Here is a 26,768-nt window from a genome sequence, read left to right on the forward strand (position 1 = left end):
AATTTGTAATCTTCCAATTGAGTTTTAAGCCATAAAAGTTGAAAGCAACAAGCAGCCGTAGAAATATATTTGGCTTCAGCCGTGGATAAAGCAACTGTGGCTTGTTTCTTGCTAGACCACATGTTGAGTGAGCTTCCAAGGAAGCAACACATTCCGGAAGTGCTTCTCCTATCCACTCGGTCTCCAGCATAATCTGCATCACAAAACTCTACTGCACAAAATTTATTAGATTTTGGATACCACAAGCCAAGATCACATGTGCCTTTAATGTATCTAATGATTCTTTTAATGGTCGAAAGATGGGATTTCTTTGGGTGAGATTGAAATCTAAAGCATACACCCACACTTTAAACAATAACCAGTCTAGAAGATGTAAGATACATGAGAGATTCTATCATTTCTCTATACTTGGTTTCATCCACATCTTTTCCATTTTCATCTTTGTCAAGTTTAGTGTTTAGATGCATAGGAATTTCCATTGGTTTGAAATTTTCAAGACCAAATTTCTTGATTAAATCTTTGGCATATTTACCTTGGTAAATAAAAATACCACTAGGAGTTTGTTTGATTTGAAAACCAAGAAAGAAAGTTAATTCTCCCATCAAACTCATTTCAAACCCACTAGTCATAAGTTTTCCAAACTCTTCACACAAGGATTCATTGGCCGAACCAAACACAATGTCATCCACATAAACTTGAACAAGCAAGATATCATTATTAGACTCTTTTATAAACAAAGTAGTATCGGTGGTACCCCTTTGAAAATTGTTTTCTAACAAGAAGGCACTAAGCCTTTCATACCAAGCTCTAGGAGCTTGCCTATGACCATAAAGGGCCTTTGAAAGTTTAAAAACATGATTTGAAAAATCTTTACTTTCAAAATTGGGGGGTTGAACCACAAATACTTCCCTATCTATAAAGCCATTAAGAATAGCACATTTGACATCCATTTGAAACATTTTGAAGTCTTTGTGGGCAGCATAGGCTAGAAGCAACCTAATTGCTTCCATTCTTGCTACCAGAGCAAATGACTCATCAAAATCAATACCTTCCTCTTGATCATAACCTTGGGCCACTAGTTTAGCCTTGTTATGAACAACACTACCATCCTCACCCAATTTATTTTTGAAAATCTATTTTGTACCGGTTACCTTTCTACCATTTGAATTTGGTACAAGGGTCCAAACCTCATTCTTTTCAAATTGAGATAGCTCTTCTTCCATGTCTTTAACCCATGAGGGGTCTTTAAGAGCTTGCTTCACATTGAGAGGTTTCAATTGGGACAAGAAGGCAATATTGCTTGGTTCTATTTGCTTCTTGCTTGAGGATCTAGTGGTTATGCCTTGTGAAGGATCACCAATGATGAATTCATGAGGGTAACCCTTCAAAAATTTTCATTCACGTGGCCTTTGAGGAATGATTTTGCTTTGACTAGTTTCAGTTGGCAACTCTGCTCTGGATTTTTTGGCTTGTTCAGGAGACAAAACAGAAATGTCTCCTCCATTCTAAAGAGATGTTTCTGGACAAACAGATTCAACAGCTGGGACAGAATTGGGATTTTCTTGATTGGCTTTGGTACGCGGAATCGTGATCTCACACTTTTCACATATCTGCACAACTAACCAGCAAGTGCACTGGGTCGTCCAAGTAATAAACCTTACGTGAGTAAGGGTCGATCCTACGGAGATTGTCGGCTTGAAGCAAGCTATGGTCATCTTGTAGATCTCAGTCAGGCGGATTCAAATGGTTATGAGATTTTGATAATTAAAAGATAAATAAAACATAAAATAAAATAAAGTTACTTATGTAATTCACTGGTGGGAATTTCAGATGAGCGTCTAGAGATGCTTTGTTGCTTCTGCACCTCTGCTTTCCTATTGCCTTCTTCCAACCATGCGTTACTTCCTTCCATGGCAAGCTGTAAGATCCTCTCAGTGAAAATGGTCCTCTACGGTTTCTGCACGGCTAATCAACTGTCGAATTTCTCGTCTCGGATGAAAAATACCAGGTACAGCTACCGCATGGCTAATCATCTGTCGGTTCTCACTAGCGTCGGAATAGAATCCATTGATCCTTTTGCACACTGGCACTTGCGCCCAACATTCGTAGGTTTGAAGTTCGTCATAGTCATTCCTTCCCGGATCCTACTCGGAATACCACAGACAAGGTTTAGACTTTTCGGATCCCAGGAATGGCTGCCAATAATTCTAGCCTATACCACGAAGATATTAATCTCACAGACTTGGTCCGTGTATTAGATATCCAAGAGAATATACTCCGGCTGTTGTCCAATGACTATATTGAACATCATGTAGACCGCTTTGTGGTTGTCAGGCACGTGATCTTGGCTAAGCGAGTAACAAAGATTGGGTGATTGTCACGGGTCATCCCTTCATTCTGACTTAACTGAATTAAGTACGAGAGTATATCTTGGAGAAGAAGTAGGCGTGAATTGAATAGAAAACAGTAGTAATTGCATTAATTCAGGAAGAACAGCAGAGCTCCACACTTTAATTTATGGGGTGTAAAAACTCCACCGTTGAAAATACATAAGTGAAAAGAGGTCTAGGCATGGCCGTGAGGCCAGCCCCCAAACGTGAACAATAAGTTCCAAAGATGTAAAAAGATTAAAAGCTAACCAATGGATATCAAATAAATATTTAAAAGTAATTTTTATACTAAACTAGTAGCCTATGGTTACAGAAAATGAGTAACTAAGTGCAGATAGTGCAGAAATCCACTTCCGATGCCCACTTGGTGTGTGTTTGGGCTGAGCAATGAAGCTTTTTCGTGCATAGGTTGTTCCTGGAGTTAAACGCCAGCTTTGGGCCATCAAATCTCAAGTAAAGTATGAACTATTATATATTGCTGGAAAGCCCAGGATGTCTACTTTCCAACGCAATTGAGAGCGCGCCAATTAGGCTTCTGTAGCTCCAAAAAATTCATTTCGAGTACAACAGGGTCAGAATTCAACAGCATCTGTAGTCATTTTTCAGCCTCTGAATCAGATTTTTGCTCAGGTCCCTCAATTTCAGCCAGAAAATACCTGAAATCACAGAAAAACACACAAACTCATAGTAAAGTCTAGAAATGTGATTTTTAAATAAAAACTAATAAAAATATAATAAAAAGTAATTAAAACATACTAAAAACTATGCAAAAATAATGCCAAAAAGGGTATAAATTATCCGCTCATCAGGCTTGTTGGTCCGCATCAGTTTCAGTACCTGCATCATCATCTAACACAGCACTTGGAATAGAGTTAGAATCACAAAAGACGCATGTATGGATTCCTCAATTGTTCTATGTTCTTTGAGGTAAACCCTAAACACTTTGCTAGTGGTGGAGTATCCAACAAACATTCCTTCATAAGATTTTGGATCAAATTTTCCAAGATTTTCTTTATTGTTAAGTACAAAATATTTGCATCCAAAAATATGGAAATACTTAAGATTAGGTGGGGTTCCTTTCCAAAGCTCATATCGAGTTTTCTTTAAACCTTTTCTAATGATGGTTCTATTTAAAATATAACAAGCTGTATTTACAGCTTCAGCCCACAAAAACTTTGGAACATCATTTTCACAAAGCATTGCCCTAGTCATTTCTTGAAAGCTTCTATTCCTTCTTTCAACAACCCCATTTTGTTGAGGTGTTCTTGGGCATGAAAAGTTATGTGCTATTCCAAATTCATCACAAAAATTTTCAAAATCTTGATTTTCAAACTCCTTTCCATGATCACTTCTCAAGTGGACAATTTTTAAATCTTTTTCATTTTGGATCTTTTTGCAAAGAGAGGAGAAAGCATAGAACACATCATTTTTGTGAGCTAAGAAAAGAACCCAACGAAATCTAGAGTAATCATCCACCACTACCAAACTATAATGTTTTCTTCCCAAACTTTGAGTTCTAGTAGGACCAAAAAGATCAATATGTAACATTTTCAATGGCCTTTTAGTGGAAATTCCATCTTTGGATTTAAAAGATGATCTTACTTGTTTGCCTAGTTGACAAGCATCACAAGTAATATCTTTATCAAATTTAATATTTGAAATTCCTCTAACTAAATTCTTTTTAACAAGCTTAGAAATTTGGTACATGCTTGTATGTCCCAATTTCTTATGCCAAAGCCATTTTTCAGATTCAAGAGAAGTAAAACAAGTTACTTTTTGATCCTTTAAATCCTCTAGAGTTAATTCATACACATTATTACATCTTTTTGCTTCAAACAAAATATCACCGAATTTTTCACTAATAACCAAGAAATCCAATTTTTTTAAAAATAACCAAATAACCAAGATCACACAATTGGCTAATGCTTTGTAGATTGTGCTTTAATCCATCAACAAGCAAAGCATCATTAATAAAAGAAGAGAAATTCTTACCCACTTTACCTATGACCACTATTTTTCCTTTTCTATTGTCACCGAAAGTAACAAAGTCTCCATCATACTCATCAAGCTTGATGAAGAATGTTGACTTTATGGTCATATGCCTAGATCACCCACTATCCATATACCACATGTTGTCTTTTCTCTTGGATGCTAGGCAAACCTACAAAACAAGCTTAAGTGACCTTAGGTATCCAAATCTTGTTGGATCCTTTGATGTCAAACCATCTTCTTTTTCCCAAGCCATTATAATCACAAACAATCTTGTAAACTTTATCTCCAATCATCCTTTCACTTGTGAAGCACTGAATAGGGTCCATTCCGATTGCATAATCTACAGAATTTTTGAGTTGCTGTTTTTCTAAAGCTTGTTGGGTTTTGAAACCTTATGTCATCCGAAGAGGATGCCATGTTGGTAAAAGAAGATTTTTCAATAAATTTTTCAGATTTGTGAAAACTCAAACCAGCTTTATCATAATGAGGTTTTTGACTAGCCAAGAGTTGATTTAAATTTTCAGAACTTTGAGCAAAACTGGCTAAGTCCTCTTTAAGTCTTTTTACCTCTTTATGCAGCCACTCATTTTCTTCCAAATAGCTTAGATTTGCAATCACATAGTGATGATATTCACAGCTCTTAAGTTCAGCTTTTAACCGCTTGTTTTCTTCAACAAGATCAACAGCAGTTTCGGCTTCCCTTAATTTATCTTTAAGAAAACTATTTTTTGCTTTTAGAATGGTAACTTGAGATTCAAGATCATAGTTTTCATTCAAGAAGCATTTGATTTTTTCATTGAGATGATCTATCATAAGATGAAAGTCTTCAGTTGAGGGTTCAGGAAATATTACCTCATCTACTATGTCGGCCATAAGACAGGTTTGGGACTTGGTTTCAGTTTTTTCTTCTTCATCCGAATCATTCTCCAAGTCTTCCCAATATTCCATGAGTCATTTCCTCTTTTCTCTTCTCGGTTTGTCCTCCTTCTTCAGTTTAGGACAATCAAACTTGAAGTGTCCAGTTTTTTTAAGTTGTAGCAGACCACCTTGCTCAGATCCCTCTTTGGTTTTCTTGAACTGCCTCATTTGTTCCATTCCTTCAGCTTCATCATTTTTCTGAATTTCTTAGCAAACAAAACAAAGTCATTGTCAGATAAATTATCACTGGATTCATCATCCAGAGATTCAGTGACTAATTTGAGAGCAACTCCTTTCTTTTTTGTATCTCTCTTTAAATAAGTATTTTCAAAAGCAAGTAAGTTTTCTCTCAGATCATCATAGGTCATTTCATCAATACCACTACTCTCAGCTATTATTATAGCCTTGGTTTTCCACTCTTTAGTGAGACATCTCAATATTCTCCTCACAAGTACAGGTTCTGGATGTCTGATTCTCATAGCATCCAAGCTAGTGATGATAATGTTGAATCTTTCAAACATTTCATCGATTATTTTTCCTTGCTTCATTGAGAACATTTCGTAGTCTCTATTCAACATGTCTATTCTGGATCTTTTGACTTGGGTTGTGCCTTCATGAGTGACTTGAAGTTTGTCCTAGATTTTCTTTGCTATTGTGCATCTTGATACCCGTCGGTATTCCTCGAAGCTGACAGCATAGTTGAGCAAGTTGACAAATTTAGTGTTGAGCTCTATTTATTTTCTATCATCTTCATTCCAATCGGCATCAGCCTTGGGAACAACTACTCCATCAGCTCTAGTGGTGGTTGAAAATTGTGGACCTTCCAAGATTATCTTCCGAAGCCTGTAATCTACAGATTGAACAAAGATCTTCATTCTTTCTTTCCAGTAGTTGTAGTTATTTTCATTGAAAAATGGGAGTCTGTTGCTTGACTGCCCTTCCGTCAGAGTATAGGCCACCAGATTTGAGCCACTGTTAACCGCCATCAGGATCTTTTCTCCAAACTGCAAAGTTTGATCTCTTTGAGACCAAGCTCTGATACCAATTGATGGTAATCAGTGGCTAACAGAAGTGGGTTGAATATTAGCCTCCTTTTTGCTGAATATTACTTTCTGACTTTTAAAGGAACTTCAGGAGATATTTTCACTTTTTGTCTCATAACAAGTTAAGAGACATTTTTGTTTTATCTCGTAACATGTTGAGACATTTTTCATTTTGTCTTTTGCGAACCAGAAACAGAGAAGAAGCAGAGAAGAGAGAATCACACCAAGAAGTAACCTGGTTCAGCTGCTAAGTGCAATGCAGCCTACATCCAGTCTCCATCACAACAATGATGGAATTTCACTATCTTTTACAAGATTACAAACACCAATTCTTTCCCTAGGATCTACCCAATCCTATTAGGGACAAACCCAGATTCTACACCCAATCTGAATTTGACTAGGACTCAAAACCTAGCTTTCAATTGTAAAATGCTAACCCAACTTGTAAGAAAATCCCCACAGGATCATGAAACACAACATACAGATGTACAAAGAAACTCTAAGACATCTATGGCTTTTTCTCTAATATTGATCACTGCCTTTTTTCTCTCACTTGCTTTTTCTTACAAACCTCACCATGTTTGCCTTTTTCACTATGAGATTCAGACAGACAATACTAAGAAAAAGAAAATAAAATGAACACCATTGAAGGAGAAGAACTTAGGAAGCTTGGGTAGCTATGAGAACTCTGTGCTTTTTCACTTTCTCTCCTTGATCTCAACCTTTGGCCGTTCACCCTTATTATAGAAGGGGAAGCTTCCAAGGTTGAAACTGGTTTAACCAACCCAGCAACTTCTTCTCCAACCAAAACAGTAGCGGTTCGGACAAAGAGAAGAGAGAGGAAAAACTAAAAACCAACATGCATGTACCTCTCTCAACCCTTTTCATCAAGATCCTTCAATCTGAACCCTTGATCTTGTCTTTGGCTCCAAGAAAGGATTCAGACCCTTGATGATCTTCTGACCCAGGACAGCTCCTTGCTTTCCATTTTTGCTTCTTCTTATGTGTAGCTCGGCGGCTACATTCTTTTTTTATGAACAAAAATGACAGTGAACTTTTGCAACTGAGATCTTCCTCTCTGACAGAGGCGGATTGCTTCTTTTCTTGGTATGGAAAATCTTGAAGCTCTTCTTCAAAATCTTGCCTTCAATGTCAAAGATCTTGCCATGCCTTACTTTAGATCTTTCTTCTGAGATGAACTTCACTAGCCTTTCTTCATCCTAACCTTTTCTTCCATTAGGCCACTGATGATCTCCTCTGATAACTTGCTTTTATCTTCTTTTCTGATTGACATGATATGACCGAAAGCAAGAGAGACAAGAGACAAAGCTTTCAATGCTCAATTAAACTCAATTTAATTTTGAGTTTCGGTTACCTATGCATGCAATAAAGCAAATTGAATTTTGAATTCCATTACACAATGTATTAGGTAACCGTGGCTTGCTTTGAGAACCTTTGGGTTCTTTCTTTTGATCCTTCAATATTGGTTAATGGGCTTGTGATATGGGCCACTTTGATTCTAACATTCAGCCACTTTATGTTTAATTAATGTTTGCACAAAGCTAAATTAATTCATTGATCAAAGTGGACTGCTCTAACTTTTTGACCCAATAGGAAATTAATTTCTTCTTCCTGCACAGTAACAAACACATCAAACAAACCATTAAAAGCAAATAATAATTTACTAATTTTCTAATTAATAATTTAATAATGTTTGATCATCATTTTAATTAAACATAAGTTTTTCAAACTCAACAAGCTCAAATCAGATTTAACATAAGCATTTCCAACATGATTGATATTCAAACCTAATCTGTCACCAATGATTACTTCTTCTTCACCTTTATAATCTATCTTTTCCATCAAATTGCTTAAATCATGAGACATATGATGTGTGGCTTCAAAGTTTGGATACCAAGCTAGATCATAGGCTGTGGCTGGAGTGGCAAGAACATGGTTGAGATTTGCATTTGGAGCTGATCTTTTTGATGAGTCTGGTCTTGAATTGTGTCTTTCTCTGGAAACTTCATATCTATACCAGCAATTTGTTGCTATGTGTCCTATCTTATCGAAAAGCTGGCATTGGAGCCTGGTAGTATTGAACTGTGAACCTCCTTGTCCTTCATAATTTCGTCTTCCTTCATTGTGACTTCTGTCGTAACCTCTTCTCGGCATTCTTTCCATCGATCTTCTTCCGTGTCCTCTGAAATTGCTTCGAAATCCTCTAAAACTGCCTCTATTTGTGAATTGTGCTACATGAGCTTGAACATACTGATATGATTTTCTAAATCTTTCTATCATACTTTCATTTGTGAGTTATAAAGCCTCCAATTTTGCAATAGTTATGCTTACTGGCCTTGAGACAACAACAGTAATTAATGGACCATATTCTTCAGTCAAACTATGTAGTATATCATTGACATAATTATCACCATTAACATTTTCTCCTACTAAGACCAAGGAATCAATCGTGCTTTTGATCTCAAGTAGGTATACATTTACCAAACCAAGAATCTTAATTAAGTTTATTCTTTTATTGTATTACTCTAGCTTTGATTTGAGAGGCAAAATAAATTTTTAACCTTTTTCAGATATTAAATGTTAAAATACAACTAACCATTCTTGTTGTAAATGGCTTTGTCAATGAAGTAAGAAGTCAAGACTTGAGAAGAGCATCTTGTTTCTTCTATTTGGCATATTCTGAATTTATCGTTCCATTAATTTCAGCTTCTGTGTTGACAAATTTTGCTGAAATTCCTTTACCTATGATATGGCATCAAATCATTTCCTTCAATTGTTGATTCACCTTGATTCCTCAATTGTAGAAAATTGCCTTTATCGAATTTTGTTGAAATTGGAATTAATGTGAATGCTACAGAAGCCATGATCATGGATCTAGCTCTGATACCATGAAAGATATGAAAAGTATCAGTCTATGTTCTTAGGTGAGAAGAGAGTATAGAGATGAGAAGGAAAGTGTTTTAGGTGTGGTAGATATTATTCTAAAGTATCGCAGAGAATTAATTACAATCTGATATATATATATATATATATATATATATAGAGAGAGAGAGAGAGTTGGTATCGTATAACTAACTGCTATTCTAGAATCATCTTTTAATTTCACTAACTATAAATTGTTTATTATCTATATACTATCAGTGAGATACTGAGATCTGAGTGAAAAATTATGCATTGTCATTTTATAAAGATATTATTAATGTTAGTTAAATTAACTTTTATACTAGAATTTTACTGACGTACCATCGTCAAGTGTTATATGTTATGTTAAAATAGTAGTGCTACGTAATCAATAACTCATCAACAATAAAAAAGTATACATTCTAAATAACACTCTCATTTAAAGAAGCGTGCTATCACATTCCAGAATAACTTGACAATTTACTCTTTTATTATAATGATTGATTCAATTAATTAAACCACATATTAAATTTCAGATTTTGTGCGGTTACATCCAAAAAATTTTCCATTTATATTCTTCTCTATTATACCAATAATTATCCAATTTTTTTAAATAGAAATCACAATTTTTAAAACACAACTCACAAAAAACATCCCAAAATCTCAAAATCAAATATTACAAATTTTAAGACCATACACTTATATTACAAATTCATCTATATTAAGTAAAAAATGAGATTAATTACGTTCCCAAAAAAATGCGACGGTATCAATATGGATGCATGACTGTCGGTGAAAAAAATTGCAGCACGGAGTAGAAAGGCTGAATGAACCAGATACAACATAGAGCGGGTCAGACAATTGAAGTCGAATAATGGAGTAGGTCAAACAAACTATATTAATTTAGAAAAAGAAGACATGAATAATGACGAGGGGTCGAAAAAGAACAAAAGAGAAGAAAAGAAAAAAATATTAGTTTTTTTTTTTAAAAATTTGTTCTTTCAATTTTATTGTTTTTTTATTTTTCAGTTTTAATTATTGATTTAAATTTCTATGTGCTTAAAATCAATAACATACAATTATTCATTGTTTTTATTTTGATTTTGGATTACACTTTTTTTTTCATGTTTTTGTATGCTTTTTTCACTTATAACCTTTATAAAATCAATTATAAAAACGCTTTGTTTTGGTTTAATTTATACATAATATTGTATTATTTGATCATTTAAATGAATATTGTATGTATAAAATTATAGACACTATATATATAAAATTATAGATGTTATATGCATAAACTAAAACTAGAAATGTTATATATACTTAAATACATTTTTATATATATATATATATATATATATATATATTAAATTATAGGTGTTATATGTATATAATTATGAATGTTATATATACTTAAATCGGATGATAGACAACCTCTTTATTATAAAGTTAAAAAATTGTTAAAATTTTTATACTAGTTGAAATTTTTATAGAAAGAGAATTTCACTTCTCTCTCCTAAAAGATGCTAAAATAACATTTTTCTTCCTTTTATTTGTAAAATATACACTCTCTTCTTTTATAACTTTTAAAAAACCTCTTTTTTAATCCATTTTAAATTTTTTGTGTTAACTAACGTTAACTTTATTCATTTTTTAAGAAAAAATAAATTATTTTTTACAAAAATACTCTTTAACAAAAATTTTATTTTTTGTGATTAAATTTTACTTACTAAAATATCCTTTAACAAATTATTTATCTACTAGTTAAATTTTATTTTTACCAAAATATTCTTTTAAAAATTTTTTAATGATTAAATTATTTTTTTTCTAAGACACCCTTCAATAAATTTTTAATTATTAAATTGTGATTTTACCAAAATTTTTATTAACAATTATTTTTGTACTTTACTATTAATTTTTCAATATCAATGTATATTATTTTAATATTTAATTAAAAAATCTTACCACCGTTAATATGTATAACAATTAATATTAATAAATAATTTATTTCATAGAACTATTAAAATTTATTAACAACTTTATCAAAATTTAAAATAAATCCAGATAGATAAATTTCAAATTTAAAAAATTAACATCCCATTCCTTCACATTTTTACAAAACAAGTTTCTTAATAATTAAAATATTATTAAAAAGTATCTTAAGAAAAATAATTTAATAACTAAAAATTAAAAAAATATATATTTTGAAAAAAATACAGTTTAATCAATAGAAAAATAATTTGTTAAAGGGTATTTTGCTAAACAAAATTTAATCACAAAAAAATAAAATCTTTGCTAAAAGGTATCTTTATAAAAAAATAATTTATTTTTTCTTAAAAAATGGATAAAATTAATATTAGTTAACACAAAAAATTTAAAATAAATTAAAGAGAAGACTTTTTAAAAGTTATAAGAGAGGAAAGTGTATATTTTACAAATAAAAAAAATGTGAATGTCATTTTAATATCTCTAAAAAAAGTAAAATTTTCTTTTACAAAAATTATTTAAATAAAGTCAAATAAGGAAACTATTACGCTTTTTAAACTAAAATTTTTTGGTTCCAAAAAATATGCGACGCAAGATTGATTTTAATTACCTTAATTACATATTAGCAGTTATTAATGACAAATCATCATATGTATTGATTTTTTTGTAACAATTCATTCACATTAATAACTTTTAAGATTAAATTAAAACAATAAATTTTATAAAATCTGTTACCCACGAATCCTACATTTGGAGTGGTCCCCAATCCGACTATCCGGGTTTGATCCGCTCCCTCCTTTTAGAAGGTCCAAACTGGCCTATCAGATTTCCTAATCAACATTCAAAACCAAATTATTCCTTATTTTAGCCAAATAAAATAAGATAAGATCATTACCATCACCTATATAAAGAGGAGTCTCAGGCCCCCTCAAATACGTCATTCATTCTATACACCTTATACATTTTAAATCCATTCTGACTTGAATGTCAGAGTGTCTTTGCAGGTTCCAAAAAATATGCCACGCAAGATTGATTTTAATTACCTTAATTACATATTAGCAGTTATTAATGACAAACCATCGTATGTATTGATTTTTTTGTAACAATTTATTCACATTAATAACTTTTAAGATTAAATTAAAACAATAAATCTTATAAAACTAAATTGAATTATGTGATATCTTTGAAAAAACTATCTTATATATAACAGGCACTACTATGTTTACGTACATAAAAAATCAACAATTAAATAAATAAGTGTTAAAATATAAAATATATATTAAAAATAAATTAAATATAACATCATTTATATATATTAGTTGTTATATAATGATAATATCACTTTTATTTGATAATTAATATCACTTTTTTTATAAGAAATATAGTGAAATTATATGTATGTATGTATGTTTGTTTGTTTAGTTAGGGTTATGATTTAATTAGAAATTAATAATCCATTTAATTTTTTATTATTTTGGAAATTTTGTCAATGGTATTTACATTGTTTTGATCTTTTTATACTTAATAATTAGGATTAAGTACGATTTTGGTTTCTAAAGTAGAGGTCAAAAATTTATTTTATTTTCAGCCTTTTTTTTACAACAAAATCATTCTTAAGGTTTCAATTTGTTTTAAAATCGTCCTTTTTACTAAATTTTTTTATATTTATTACCAAATTATCCTTAATAAAAAAAAAGAAAACGTGTAAAGGGAAAAGGGGGAAGGAAAAACGCGAAGGAAAAAGGGTAGAGGGGTTCGGGAAGAAGAGGGGGAAGGGAAGGGGTGAGGTCCTCGCCGCTGCCGTCACTGCTCTTCACCGCCGCCGCCGTTGCCGCCGCTGCTCCTCATCGTTCAGTCCTCATCGTCTTCGCTGGATCTCACTGCCAGATCTCACCACTGCTCCTCTTCCTGGCTTGACGTCGAAGGCAACAGATCTGCGAGGGTGGATGTCGCGCGCCGCTCGCCGTTTCTGCTCCTCCTCCTCACTCGATCGCCGGTTGTCGCTGCTGCTCGCCGGTTTCTGGTTTCTTCTTGTTCTGCTGCTTCTGCTTCTGATTATCAATTCTTCTGGTTTCTGTTGTTTTGTTATTATTCTTTTGATTTTATTATCCATTATTTTTTCTGAGTTCTGAGTTCTGGGTTCTGAGATTCTGAGTTTTGATGATGATAATGATGATTTTCTGAGTTCTGGGTTCATGTTGTTCTTTTGTTGTTGTTGTTCTTGTGCTTGTAGCTACTTTTATTGTTGTTGTTCTTTTGATTCTATTGTTGTTCTTTGTTTTTGGTTATTGGTGTTGCTTCTGTTTTGCATCTGCGTCTGTTCTGGTTCAGCTTCTGTATTTGGTTGATTTTGGGGAAGTAGGGGGAAGGGTATTTTTGTCCGAATGACGATTTTAAAATAAACTAAAACCTTTGGCACCATTTTATAGCAAAAAAAAGGCTCGGAGACAAAATAAATTTTCGGCCTCTACGCTAGGGACCAAAATCGTACTTAACCGTAATAATTATCCATACGAAATTGATGCTATTTAGATTTTAAAAAGATGTGCACCGAATTTTTTTTTTTTTTTTTGTGTTAAACAGCACTCCTTTCAAATCCAACAAAAAACCATTTAAGGACTCATTAGATGACAAAGAAATCCATGTAAGCCATAACCAGAAAAAGAAAATAAGAAAACCATGTAAGGGAAAAGAAAACGGGACAAGAAAAGAAGAATTAAAGAAGAATAATAATACAAAGAAAAATCATATCATATCATCATATTACGCTTATATAAGGCTAATGTTCATCTTAATTCTTAACAAAATTTATTTGTCGCATTTTGAGACAATATCCCACGTGGGATGGTTTTACAGAGCCATGTGTTTAACTTTTGTGGTATCTTTAAAGCCCTTTATCAACTTTAAGCCTACCAACCGATCGAGGGGCCATTACAATAATAATACTAATATATATTAATATGAAACTTTTTAAGTTTTAACACATCATGCGTGTATCATCTGGTTGCACTTGTTTGACAAAATTAGAGAATGAGTCCACTTATGTACAAATTTTGTTAATTAACAAATATTAACCTAAGTTGCTTATTCTGTATTACTTTCCTTTCCGTGTAATATATGTTGGAGACATTAGGAGAGGTGAGGGGTAGAATAAAATAGAATTTAGATTTAATTTTAATTTTAGGGTTAGGAATAATTTTGGCTTTTAAAGTATAAGTTGAAAATCTTTTTTGTCTTTAACTTTTTTTTTTATACAAAATGGTTCTTAAAATTTAACTTAACTTTAAAATCGTCCCTAAAGTTTAATTTTGTTTTAAATTTTTTGCGGCAGAAGTAGAGGTAGAGGTGGATCGTGAACAGCTTCTTCTTCTTCTTCTCTTTTCTCTTCTTTTTCTTCTTCTTCTCATTTTCCTTCATATTTTTTTTTTTATATTTTTTTTGTTATGAGTAATTTGGACCAAAATTTTAAAATTTAAGTAAAAAGGACGATTTTGTATACAAAAAAATGTTAGGAACGAAAAAAATTTTCGATCTATACCTTAAGAACCAAATCGTACTTAACCCTTAATTCTATATGCGGATTAAAATTTTTATATAAAATTAACCTTACTCTATTTACAAGTTGAGAATATCCTAATATTAATCCTACCCGTTCTTAATATGCAGGAACTCGATTCTACTTGCAAGTTATAAAAAAGATGTAACATTATTATATAACTTTATGATAATTTAAAATAGAATTGATTTTTATGTTAAAAAATGTATTAAATTATTAATTAATAATTTTATCTTAATGATTAAGAATCTTTTGCATTTAGTAAAAGATCATTAATTAAACATCTACTTAAAATATACTTTTATATATATAGGGTGTGAATTAGTCGAGTAAGATTGATGTTTAATTCACACTCTATTCAATTCGTCCAAGAATTCTATCCGTATTCTATCTTATTATCCACTACTGTGTATCGAGTTAATAACCTACTTTAATTGAATTAGATCGAATTTGATACTTACAAGTAAAGTACATGTTACCACTTCTAGTAGGCACTATAAAAATAATAAAATGTAGAGTACTAAAGTTTATATGTTTAGTTTCAAAACATAGTATTTATAAAAAAGTAAATAATTTAAAGTATTTAATTGATTTTTTTAATTATAGAATAAAATAGATCATATATGTTCTTTTCGTTTCAAAATATTTGTTCGAAAACAAAACAAAAAAGTATTAAGATTTTTATAACCTTTTTTAGGGGCAATTTACGTTATTAAATTGTTTGACCCCAATATTACGTAAATGTATTGTTTCCAAATTCAATACACAAATGCATTGTTTTACTATTTTATGTAAACCGCTACTGGCAGTAGCAGTTTACAGGTGTGCATAAACCACTACAACCAGCCGCGATTTATGTGTGTGAGTGTGTGAGTGTAAACCGCTGCTGTCAGCAGCAGTTTACGTGTGTGTGTGTGTGAGAGTGTAAACCGCTACTGCTAGTAGCGGTTTACGTGTAGTGTGCTGCATGGGGCTGCCTATATAAACCATGGAGGGGCCAAATGTGGAGAGGTTGAGTGTTATTCACAAATGGAGGGGGAGGATAGTTTTGTGGCTCTGGTTCACTGCTCTGGAAAAATTCAAAAGAGCAAAAGGCATGGTGTGAAATTCACAGATAGAGAACGGCTTAGTGTTTTTATCCGATCGTCGAATACGTTGGCAGAGATTAAGCAAAGCATATTACGGAAGCTCGGTACCTGTGGGACGAAGTGGGTAAAAAAATTATTTTACAAGATTCTCATTGCCGTTGTGTCAACTGGTGTGAGATATGAGACCTTCGTGATCGGGTCGGATGAAGACTTGCAGGTCTTGTTTCACTGCATGCGTAGTTTTTCGGAGGTGAGGATACCTGAGCTGCTTGCGAAGTTGGAAGATGGTGTGGATAGCTCTGGGGCATCGGCACCTAATCCTCAGTCGACCCCAGCTGGTGGTGCATCAACATCGATGCCTGTGGTAGCAGTGGCAGTTCCGAATGCTGAGCCCGAACATGCTGGGGCTGTTCATGCATATATTGCTCCTGTTGTTCCTGATTTTGAATGCGATGCCGGCCTGGATCGAGTTGAGAATGCACTGTTTGACGATGATTCGAATGAGGAGCCTGTCGATATTGGTGGGGACAGTGATGATGATATTCCGAGAGGTGGACGTTCAGCCCATGGAAGTTCCGGTTCTGGAACACAAGAGTACCCTCCCCACCTCTCTTCTTTGAACTTGGAAGCCATCGGCCAACACCAGAATACTGATGCAACAATTGATGGGCAGGGGATGCATGATGGGACACCTATGACTGAATTTGAGATTGGCCAATCTTTCCAGAGTAAAGAGGAAGCCGTGTTGAGTGTAAAATATTACAGTATTCGGCGTGGAGTTGAGTACAAGGTTATAGAGTCCGACAATCTGAAATACCAAGGGAGATGCAATGAGTTTGGTAACGGGTGCACGTGGTTGATTCGGATAGTCATGCGGAAAAGGAAGAGCACATGGGAAGTTAGGTGGTACAACGGTCCGCACACGTGTATGGCCACATCGATATCAAGCGACCACAAGCAGCTTGATTATCATGTCATCTGTGCGAGAATCTATCCATTGGTTTGAGCTGATGCGTCGGTGTCGATTAAGGTGTTGCAAGAGGCAACGGAGGTGACTTATGGATTCAGGCCTAGTTATCGGAAGGTGTGGTTGGCGAAGCAGAAGGCAGTAGCGCAAATATATGGCGATTGGGAGGAGTCATATGCTGATCTACCTCGGTGGATCCTTGGGGTCACATGCACGATGGAAGGTTCCGTTGCTCTACTGAAGACGTCCCCGGTTAGGGTGGTGACCAAGTTGATGAAGATAGAGTCTACTTTCATCGGATGTTTTGGACATTCCCTCCGTGTATTGAGGCATTCCGCCACTGTAAGCCGCTCGTAAGCATCGATGGAACACATCTCTATGGAACACACCACATACTCACCCTGATAATCAGGTGGCTGGGAATGCATCTCCGTCATATGTGGCTGGTAAGCTGCGGTCTCCAAATGCACATCCGGCATCTGCGGCTGGTAAGACTGGCCACCAAACTGCACGTTGGACGTGCCAGCATCATCCCTAATCAAGTCAGCAAAATCTGCATAAAACCGTGGACTCACCAGCTGATCATCTAAATCCATAGTCATCGTCGGCGTCTCAGGCTGCGCATACATGTGAGAGCTGGGCTCTGACATCGGAGAGTAAGATCTGCTGGTGAATGTCTCCCCTCCAGCCTCAGTCGCTGCGGTCCCACTAACTCCACCACCGAACTGTGTGGGATCCGCAGTTCTCCCGCGTCTGGCACTAGACTGACGAACACGGTGATCGACCTCAGCTCTAGCCTCTCCGCCTGCATCATCCTCCTGTATCGCATCATGTAACCATCGCCACTCTCTCCCGGTGTCCCTAGTACCAACACGACGGCGTCTCTCAACACGACGGTTATCCGGCATATCAGGTAGCTGTGATCTGCGTGGGACCTGGGACGACCCTCTCTGAAACGCCTCTGGAGGTATCTGGGTGCCTCTAGGATCCGCGAATGCAGCCCCCGGGCTAAGGAACCGCTGAGCCTCGCGGAACCACCAATCTAGGTAATCAGCAGATGGGCCAGGATCTGCCACTCGCTCAATGAAAATGACTGCATCAAGTCGGTTCCCCCAGTGCAAATGCCAGACCTGATAGTAATGGGGGAACCACCTATCCCCTCCCCTCCCGTCCTTAGCATGCAGCTAGTCTACGTTCAAAGCATCCTCGGGGATATGCTGTACTCCACCCAGCTGTGGAACAACCCTGTCAACCTGATGCCACTCGATGACCGCAAAGCATAGTTGTCAGAACTGAACCAGTGATCGAACCGGTGAGGTCAATGGGTTATTGGATTACTGGTTCAACCGGTGGGTCACTGGTCGAACCGGTTAACCCGGTATAATTAAGTAATTATGTAAAATTTAATTATTTTTTCTTTATTATAAGTACTTTTATTTTTTTTATAAAAATAATAATTATTTTCAAATTTTAATACTTTATTAATTAATTTATATTTATTGTATTATTATATTATTATAAATAAAAACTTACATACAGTTAATTTTCATGTGAAGTTGATATTTAAAAACAGTTAGATGATTTGACAAGTTTAACTAAATATCATCTAACGATTTTTAATTATTAACTTCATATGAAGATAACTGCATGTGAGTCTTTACCTATTACTATATGCTACAATTATTTATTGAAAAAATAATATTAATAGATATCATATAATCATAAAAAGAAAAAATAAATTATGGTTAATAATTTTTTTATCTTTTTAATATATATATATATTAATAAAATTTATAGTTAAATAAAATATAATTGATTTAAAAATAAGTGACTTTAAAATTAAAATTAATTGAATATAAGTAAAATAAAAAATTGCTATATGTATTCATTAAAAATAATATTAATATATTATATAATTATGAAAAGAAAAAATAAGTGAGTTTATAACTAAAATTAAAATAAAATAAATAAAAGTAAACTATTTGATGAAAGATATCTATATATATTATAATTTGCATATATATTAATGAAAATCAACACAGCTCAGCGGCAAAGAGAGGTTTTGATCTTCCAGCAGATAGGGGTTCGAACCCCATATCACACATTTTGGATAATTTGCCTTTCAAACGGTTCGGTCAGACCGGTCTTATCGAGTTTGACCGGTTCTCACCGGTTTTGATCGGTTCGTTCCGGTTCTATACCTTGTACGGTCCAAATATCAAACCGGACCGGTACTAGGTCCGGTTCACCGGTTTTCCAGTCGAACCGGCCGGTCCGGTCCGGTTCTGCTAACTATGCCGCAAAGTATATCAAAGTAGTCACCGCTCGCCATATGCGACTATGCTCCTCTGTAAGTATCTCTGGATGGACCACGACAAGTACATCAAGCGCGGAGTAGGGCTCCCATACAATCTGAAATCTTAGAACTCATCAGACATTACAACAACAAGTATATATCTAGTCACGACTAGAGAGTAAACCCAAAATGAAACTCTAACTGCTATAAAACTTACATCACGAGCGGTCAATCGATCCAATGCAAGCCGATACCTTATGACCCTTTGGAGGTAAGTAGGCAGACCACCTAAATTTAAGTCATATGAGACACAAACTACGGGAAAGAGAAAACCTCAAACCCTTCCGGCCTCAAAGACGGAAACCGCCAGAATATCCAACTCTGTAGCAACTGGAGCGGGCCCGCAAGATTAGTCACATTTCTGTTCGCAACCCGACACATGCATCGGTACATCCATGCCAAAGCGGCCGACCCCCAGCTATACCTCCCCATGTCATCAAGGTTTGCCACAAATGGCAACCACCGTATATGTACCCGGTTCGCACTCTTGTCCCCAAATAACTGAGTCGATAGCAGTATCATGATGTAGGCCCGTGCGTAGATGCGGACAGTCTCCTCGCTCGCATCTGGTGGTAGCACCCTAAACCTCTCGTGAAACCATGTAAAGTGTACTGTCATCTGCTTGACCTTATTCGGTGGAGGCCGCTCACCGAATAGGTCCTCAAACCACTCCCAAGCTGGTCGGCCACCCTCCATGTATTTCTCAAACTCACCAAGGCAACCACTTACAGCCTCCTCATCCACAGGCAGCCCTAGCTGGAATGCCATGTCCTGCAATGTCACTGTGCATTCTCCGAAAGGCATGTGGAACGTATGCGTCTCAGGACGCCACCTCTCAACGAACGCACTAACCAGCGGCTCATCCAACCAGAACCATTGGCTGTTTAGCCTGGCCAAATGGTACAACCCAACCCTCTCTAAATACGGGATGATCCTTTCATGCATGGGCATATTCTGTTGCCGTCTTACACTGTATATACACCTAGTGGGCTGCACAGAACAACAAAGAAATACAGAGTCCAATTAAATTCTCCTATCCTTAAAAAAATTCCCATAACTAACCGGATACAAATATCTTAAACCATCAACAAATTCTCCTATATAAAAAAAAATTCCCTAGTCACGATAGAAAAAATAACAACACACGGACTTTAATAAATAACAGCCACAAATGTTAAAATATTATAAAGCTTTAAAATTTAAAACTTCATATCATACAAATACCCTAACCAAACTAAAATAATTCACTAACGTCAACTATCCCTTTCCCTAAACTAAACCAACACCATGTAGCATAACATTCATTGAAGGGATTTGAAATTCAACTAACTAGTCATATTTATAACTTAGAGGGAATAATCTATAAATTCTAATTCGTCTACCTAACCTACCATTTTCTGACTAACATATGCAAAGCCTAGAAAAAAATAAATGTTAACTAACCTCGTCACCAATAGAACCGGCAATGTACGCAACACCGTTTAGTCGGTACAGGGTCCTGCCTGCCATGATAACTCGCCAGAAGTTGCCGCTGAGATACCTCGGACCCGCTCACAACTTGCTCTGACCTCTCTCTCTAGAATTTTCTCTCTCTAAAAAACTCCACAAACCATCTAAATGCATAATCCGCGGCTATAACCACGGTTTATATAGGCAAAACACTTGCACGTAAACCGCTACTGGCAGTAGCGGTTTACACTCACACACACACACGTAAACCGCTGCTGACAGCAGCGGTTTACACTCACACACTCACACACATAAACCGATGCTGGTTGTAGCGGTTTATGCACACCTGTAAACCGCTACTGCCAGTAGCGGTTTACATAAAATAGTGAAACAATGCATTTGCGTATTGAATTTGGAAACAATGCATTTGCATAATATTGGAGGTCAAACAATTTAATAACGTAAATTGTACCTTTTTTAGTATGCGTATTTTTAAATTATTATTTTATAAAAAATATATGAAAATTATCAGAATTTATTATTTTTTGTTATTAGTTAATTATTAATATTTAAAAGTGTGAGATAAAATATATTATTAAATTAGTAAACTAAAAAATTAAATTAATAATTAAATAATAATTAAAATAATAAATTTTGATGATTCTAATATTGTTTATTTTATTAAAACGGAGAGAGTAATCATTAATCAATAGAAGTGATATCTATAGTTTGTATTTAATGTTACTGGCCATATTCACGATTTTAAAGGGAAGAGCAATAAAACTCTCCTTTAAATATATCAAAAAAACTTTATATACATATAAAATTCAGACATTAAAAAAATTATTATATATTTATATATAGAGATATATATATTATTTAATTTATTTTTAATATATATTTTATATTTTAATATATATTTTATATAAAAGATTAATTTTAATTAAATAGACACATAACATAACTATATATATGTGTTTACGCATGCACACGTGTGTTGAATTTAAATTAAAAGAATCATATTATGAATTTATGGTTAAAAAAATAGTAAATTATGTTACAAATTTTGTCAAAAAAACCTAAAAATTGTTTTAATTATGATTTTGGAGGTTAATGCCATTAATAAAAAGAGTTTAATTTTAATGTATTGATAGTATAAAATATTTTATATAATCGTATAATTATATTTTTTTTAAATAATTATTTATGTGATCAATATAAAATATAATTATTTTTATTGATATAAAATTATTACTTTACACTGATAGTGTATTAAAATTAAATTCTAGTAAAAATATTAGTGTAACGGCGTACTGTTCTACCTCTAAATGTTGATAACATATAGAATGATAATTCTACTCTAACATGTCATCGTAGGATCTTGGAAATAGATTCTCTCTATTTTTTTTAACACTTAAGATAATAAAGTATAATCTCTCACCTTTAATTTTATAAATGGGATCAAAAATAAATAAAAGGAAGAGAACAATAAAAGATGAAATTAAACACGAGACTTTTACATGTTAATTTAAGATAACAACATTAAAATATTTGTTAACGATGTTAACCTCTAAAGATATAATTGAAACATATTTAAAAAGTTAAGAACAAAATTAAAATTAACTAAACATTAAAAGTATTTTAGTCCAATCAATTCTCATAGCTGCACATGCTGTTAATGCATGACGCTAAGGATAATGTAAAGTTTGAAAAAGCTAGCCCGCAATCACAACCTTCTGTGTCCAAATAGACCTGGTACATGTGAGGAGTCCATCCTTCGCATGATTCTACCTCTTCTACAGCAAATATTGAACAAGTTAGAAATCATGCACTATACCCAATAAATAATGTTCTATCATATTCGACAACTTTAATTAGAAATTGGTTGTATGACTCTTTTCTATCCCTATAAAAATGAATAATTACTTTTTGTTTTATCATCCATATCTTCATGTCCGATGTCTTAAACTTATAACATTATTCTTCCACAGCACCTTGTAGCACCCTTATGATCTTATCGGAACAAATAGATACCTTATATCATGGGAACTTGCAGATGAGATTTCTATCTGAGTTGAGCATGATCTTGAGACGTTGTTGCCAAATATGCATATTGTGCTTCATACTTAAGAATCTCTCAATATCTAAAGTTCTATCAAAAAACAACCCAATTGCTCCAGCGACAACTAGTTGCATAATGCTTGTAATAATCGCAACTCCATACTGACGTCTGTATTGTAGTCGTCAAGGCTCTCAGGATCAAAAGGCATCAAATCAATCTTCATAGCATAAAGGGCTAAATCAAGAATAGCGATTTGGAATTTGTGAACGACTAGGAAGAGGAGACAGTGGTAGAAGGATAAATCATGATTGTGAAAGTCCGAAAAATTGGGTTTTTGAAATGAACTTTATCTTTTGTCACTATCACTATTAGAACCAGTTTTAATCCACTCCTCATGCGTCTCTGAGTCTTCCAAAAATCTAACACCCATTGGTACAAAATCGAGTTCTAATGACACAATCCTCAGGTCACCGATATCAATTCTTCGAATGCGTCTTAGTCCCGCTCTAGAACTTCGAATGCACCTGAATAACAAGGCAAAGAATTACCATCAATGTCCATCCGCTCAATGTAAAGCTCTAGCATTTGTTGCCCTATAATCTTACTATGACAATTAAGCATAGCACAAACATGCTTATCATTTTTTTTTTCTAAAATACTTTATATCACATACTTTGACTTATAATTATAAAAATCGAATCAGACCGATCGATTCGACTAAAAAACTAGTAAACTAGATCTTAAGTCAGTTCGATTTATCTTTTAGACATTGGTTAAAATCGGTGAGAACCGAAAAAAATCGACAAACTAATCTGTTGTAAAAATTTTCCAAAATGCTATATCTTTTAGACATTGGTTAAAATCGGTGAGAACCGAAAAAAATCGACAAACTAATCTGTTGTAAAAATTTTCCAAAATGCTAAAGCTGATATTCAAACCAAGAACCTTGGTAATGCAACCTCTTTCTCTTACCACTGAGTCATCATGCTTTTTATTATTTTATATGACAAATAATAATTATATAGTATACATTCAATTACATAATTTTATAAAGAAAAAATTCCACTCTCCTCTCCTGCGAGATGCTAAAATAACACTCCTCTCCCCTTATTTATAAAATGTACATTTTTCTCCCTTGTCACTTTTAAAAAACCTTCTTTGTAATCCATTTTAATTTTTTTTGTGTTAACTAATTTTAACTTTATCCATTTTTCAAGAAAAAATAAATTATCTTTTTACAAAAATACCCTTTAAAAAAATTTTATTTTTAGTCATTAATTTTAGGGGTAAGTACGATTTTGGTCCCTTAAGTTTAGTGCCAGAATCGAATTCGTCCCTCTTGTTATTTTGCCATTAAAATCGTCCTTAATGTTTTTTTTCGTATTAAAATCGTCCTTTTCAATAAAATTTTTTATTTTATTCCTAAACTACCCCTATCCTATTTTAATAATAAAAATTATAAAATAAAAAAAAAGAAAACGCGTAAAAACGCGTTGGGGGTGGGGGAAGAAAAGGGTATACGAAGGGGGAGGGGAGGGGAGGGGAAGGGAAGAGGGGGAGGGGGAGGGGGAAGGGGGAAGGGGGGAAGGGGGAGGGGACAGCGCCAGGGAGCCTCTGTCGTCGCCGCCGTGACCTCATCGTCGCCGCCGCCTCTTCCAGAACTCTGATGATGATGACGATGAAGGGAGAAGAGAAGCCGCCGTCCCGCCGCCGCAGTCTCGCCGTCCCGCCGCTGCAGCCGCTGCCTTTCTTCGAACCAGATCTGTTCTTTGTGCTTTGAATTTATGTTTCTCTGTGTTTGTCTGTTTCTGTTTCTCTGGCTTTGTGTTTCTCTGTTTCTGTTTGGGGGTGGGGGGAAGGGGAGACGGGGAGGGAGAGGGGACGCGGGGTCGGGGTGGGGGTGGGGGAAAGACGCGCGGGGTGGGGGTGGGGGGAAGGGGAGGCGGGACTGGCGATGGGGGGTGGCGGTGAAGGTGGGGGTGGAGGAGTGGGATGGGTTGTGGTGGTGCCGTGGGTTGTAGGGGTGGCGGTGAGAGTGAGGGTGCGGGGTGGGGGTGGTAAGGGTGCACGGTAGGGGCGGGGGTGGGAGGGTGGAGATGGGAGTGAGGGTAGGGATGTCGGGGTTGTGTGGGGTGGCGGTGAGGGTGCGGTGTGGGGGTGGGCATGGAGGTGGGAGTGGTGGGTGTGGCGGTGCAGTGAGTTGTGGGGGGTGGCGGTGAGGGTGCAGGGTGGGGGTGGTGGTGGGAGTGGTGGGGTGGGGATGCCGTGGGTTGTGGGGATAGCGGTGAGTGTGCAAGGTGGGGGTGGGAGGCGGGGGTGGGGAGGGGGAGGTTGTGGTGGTGCTGTTGGTGGTGGTCGTGGTACTGGTGGTGGTGTTGGTGGTGCTGTTGGTGGAGGTTGTGGCGGTGGTGTTAGTGTTGGTGGTGGTGGTGGTGGAGGAGGTAATTGTGTTGGTAGTGGTGAGGGTATTTTTGTCCAAAAAAAATAAAAAGAACGATTTTAATACGAAAAAAAACATTAAGGACGACTTTAATGGCAAAATAACAAGAGGGACGAATTCGATTCTGGCACTAGACTTAAGGGACCAAAATCGTACTTACCCCTTAATTTTACATACCAAAATACCCTTTAATAAATTATTTTTTATTGATTAAATTGTATTTTTACCAAAATATTTTTTTAAAAATTTAATAATTAAATTATTTTTTCTAACTTCAATAATTTTTTAATTATTAATTATAATTTTACCAAAATTTTTATTAACAACTTTTTTATATTTTACTATTAATTTTTCAATATCAATATATATTAATTGTTATACATATTAACAATGGTAAGACTTTTTTATTTAATGTTAAAATAATATACATTGATATCGAAAAATTAATAGTAAAATATAAAAAATTATTAACAAAAATTTTGGTAAAATCATAATTTAATAATTAAAAAATTATTGAAGAGTTTTTTAGAAAAAATAATTTATTAAATGATATTTCGATAAACAAAATTTAATGATAAAAAAATAAAATTTTTGCTAAAAGGTATTTTTATAAAAAATAAATTTTTTTAAAAAATAGATAAAGTTAACATTAGTTAACACACAAAATTTAAAATAAATTAAAAAGGAGGTTTTTTAAAAGTTATAAGGGAGAAAAATATACATTTTATAAATAGAGGGGAGGGAATTGTCATTTTAGCATCTCCTAGGGGAGGGAGTAAAATTTTCTCTTTTTTAAAAGTTAGAAGGGAGGGGGAATATACATTTATAAAATAGAAGGGAGGAGAGTGTCATTTTAGTATCTCGCAGGGGAGGGGAGTGGAATTTTCTCTTTTATAAATATCTAATTTAATTTAATTTTTTATTTTCTATTTTTTGAATTAATTATATTTTAATTATGTGCCATTATTAATATAAATATAAATTTCACTAAATTTATTAATTTTTTGATCTATTTTAATGTTAGTATTGTGATTAAGATATTTGTTTTGATACTAGTGAAAATCTATTGATATTATAGTTAGATGATAGACTTTGTGAATTAATTGTTACTCTTATTGTATCAAATTAAGATACTATTATAGTAGTACTAACAAATTTTATGTTTTTTTATTAGTTATTTTTATAATTTGAGACTTGATTTTTCATAAAATGTTAGTAAAGATATATATTTCAAATTTTAATTTTAAGTTTTTGATTATTTTATATTTTTTATTTATGTGAGATCGATTTTATCGATTGAACCAATAATTTATCGGTTGAACCAATAAATTAATAAACCAGTAGATTGGCCGATTCGATCACCGGTTCAATTCTGACAACTATGCTTTGACTTTCATCCAGAAATAAAAACCGATATCTAATTTTTTATATGTCTCATTCCTAATAAATTTTACATTCAACAAAATAAAACTTTTAAATTCAATCAAAACGATTACAAAAATGTGTCACATGTCACTCTCTCACTACAATTAAAATCAAATATTTCTCTCCAAAATTAAAGAGTTCTTCCATCTCTACTAATTTTACAACCAAAATATATCA

At 34.2% G+C, this 26,768-nt stretch overlaps 1 long non-coding RNA gene across 1 annotated transcript; it reads right to left on the reverse strand.

The window, feature by feature from the left end:
- Positions 1-6,561: 6,561 nt before the first annotated feature.
- LOC140182824 (uncharacterized) lies at positions 6,562-9,357 on the reverse strand. The gene is made up of 2 exons (XR_011878985.1): positions 8,185-9,357; positions 6,562-7,975 (listed from the first exon to the last, which is right to left on the reverse strand). It is a non-coding gene; the product is annotated as an uncharacterized lncRNA (long non-coding RNA).
- Between the last annotated feature and the right edge of the window lie 17,411 nt (positions 9,358-26,768).

The sequence above is a fragment of the Arachis hypogaea genome, chromosome 20, assembly GCF_003086295.3.
Source record: "Arachis hypogaea cultivar Tifrunner chromosome 20, arahy.Tifrunner.gnm2.J5K5, whole genome shotgun sequence".
Classification (NCBI taxonomy): domain Eukaryota; kingdom Viridiplantae; phylum Streptophyta; class Magnoliopsida; order Fabales; family Fabaceae; genus Arachis; species Arachis hypogaea.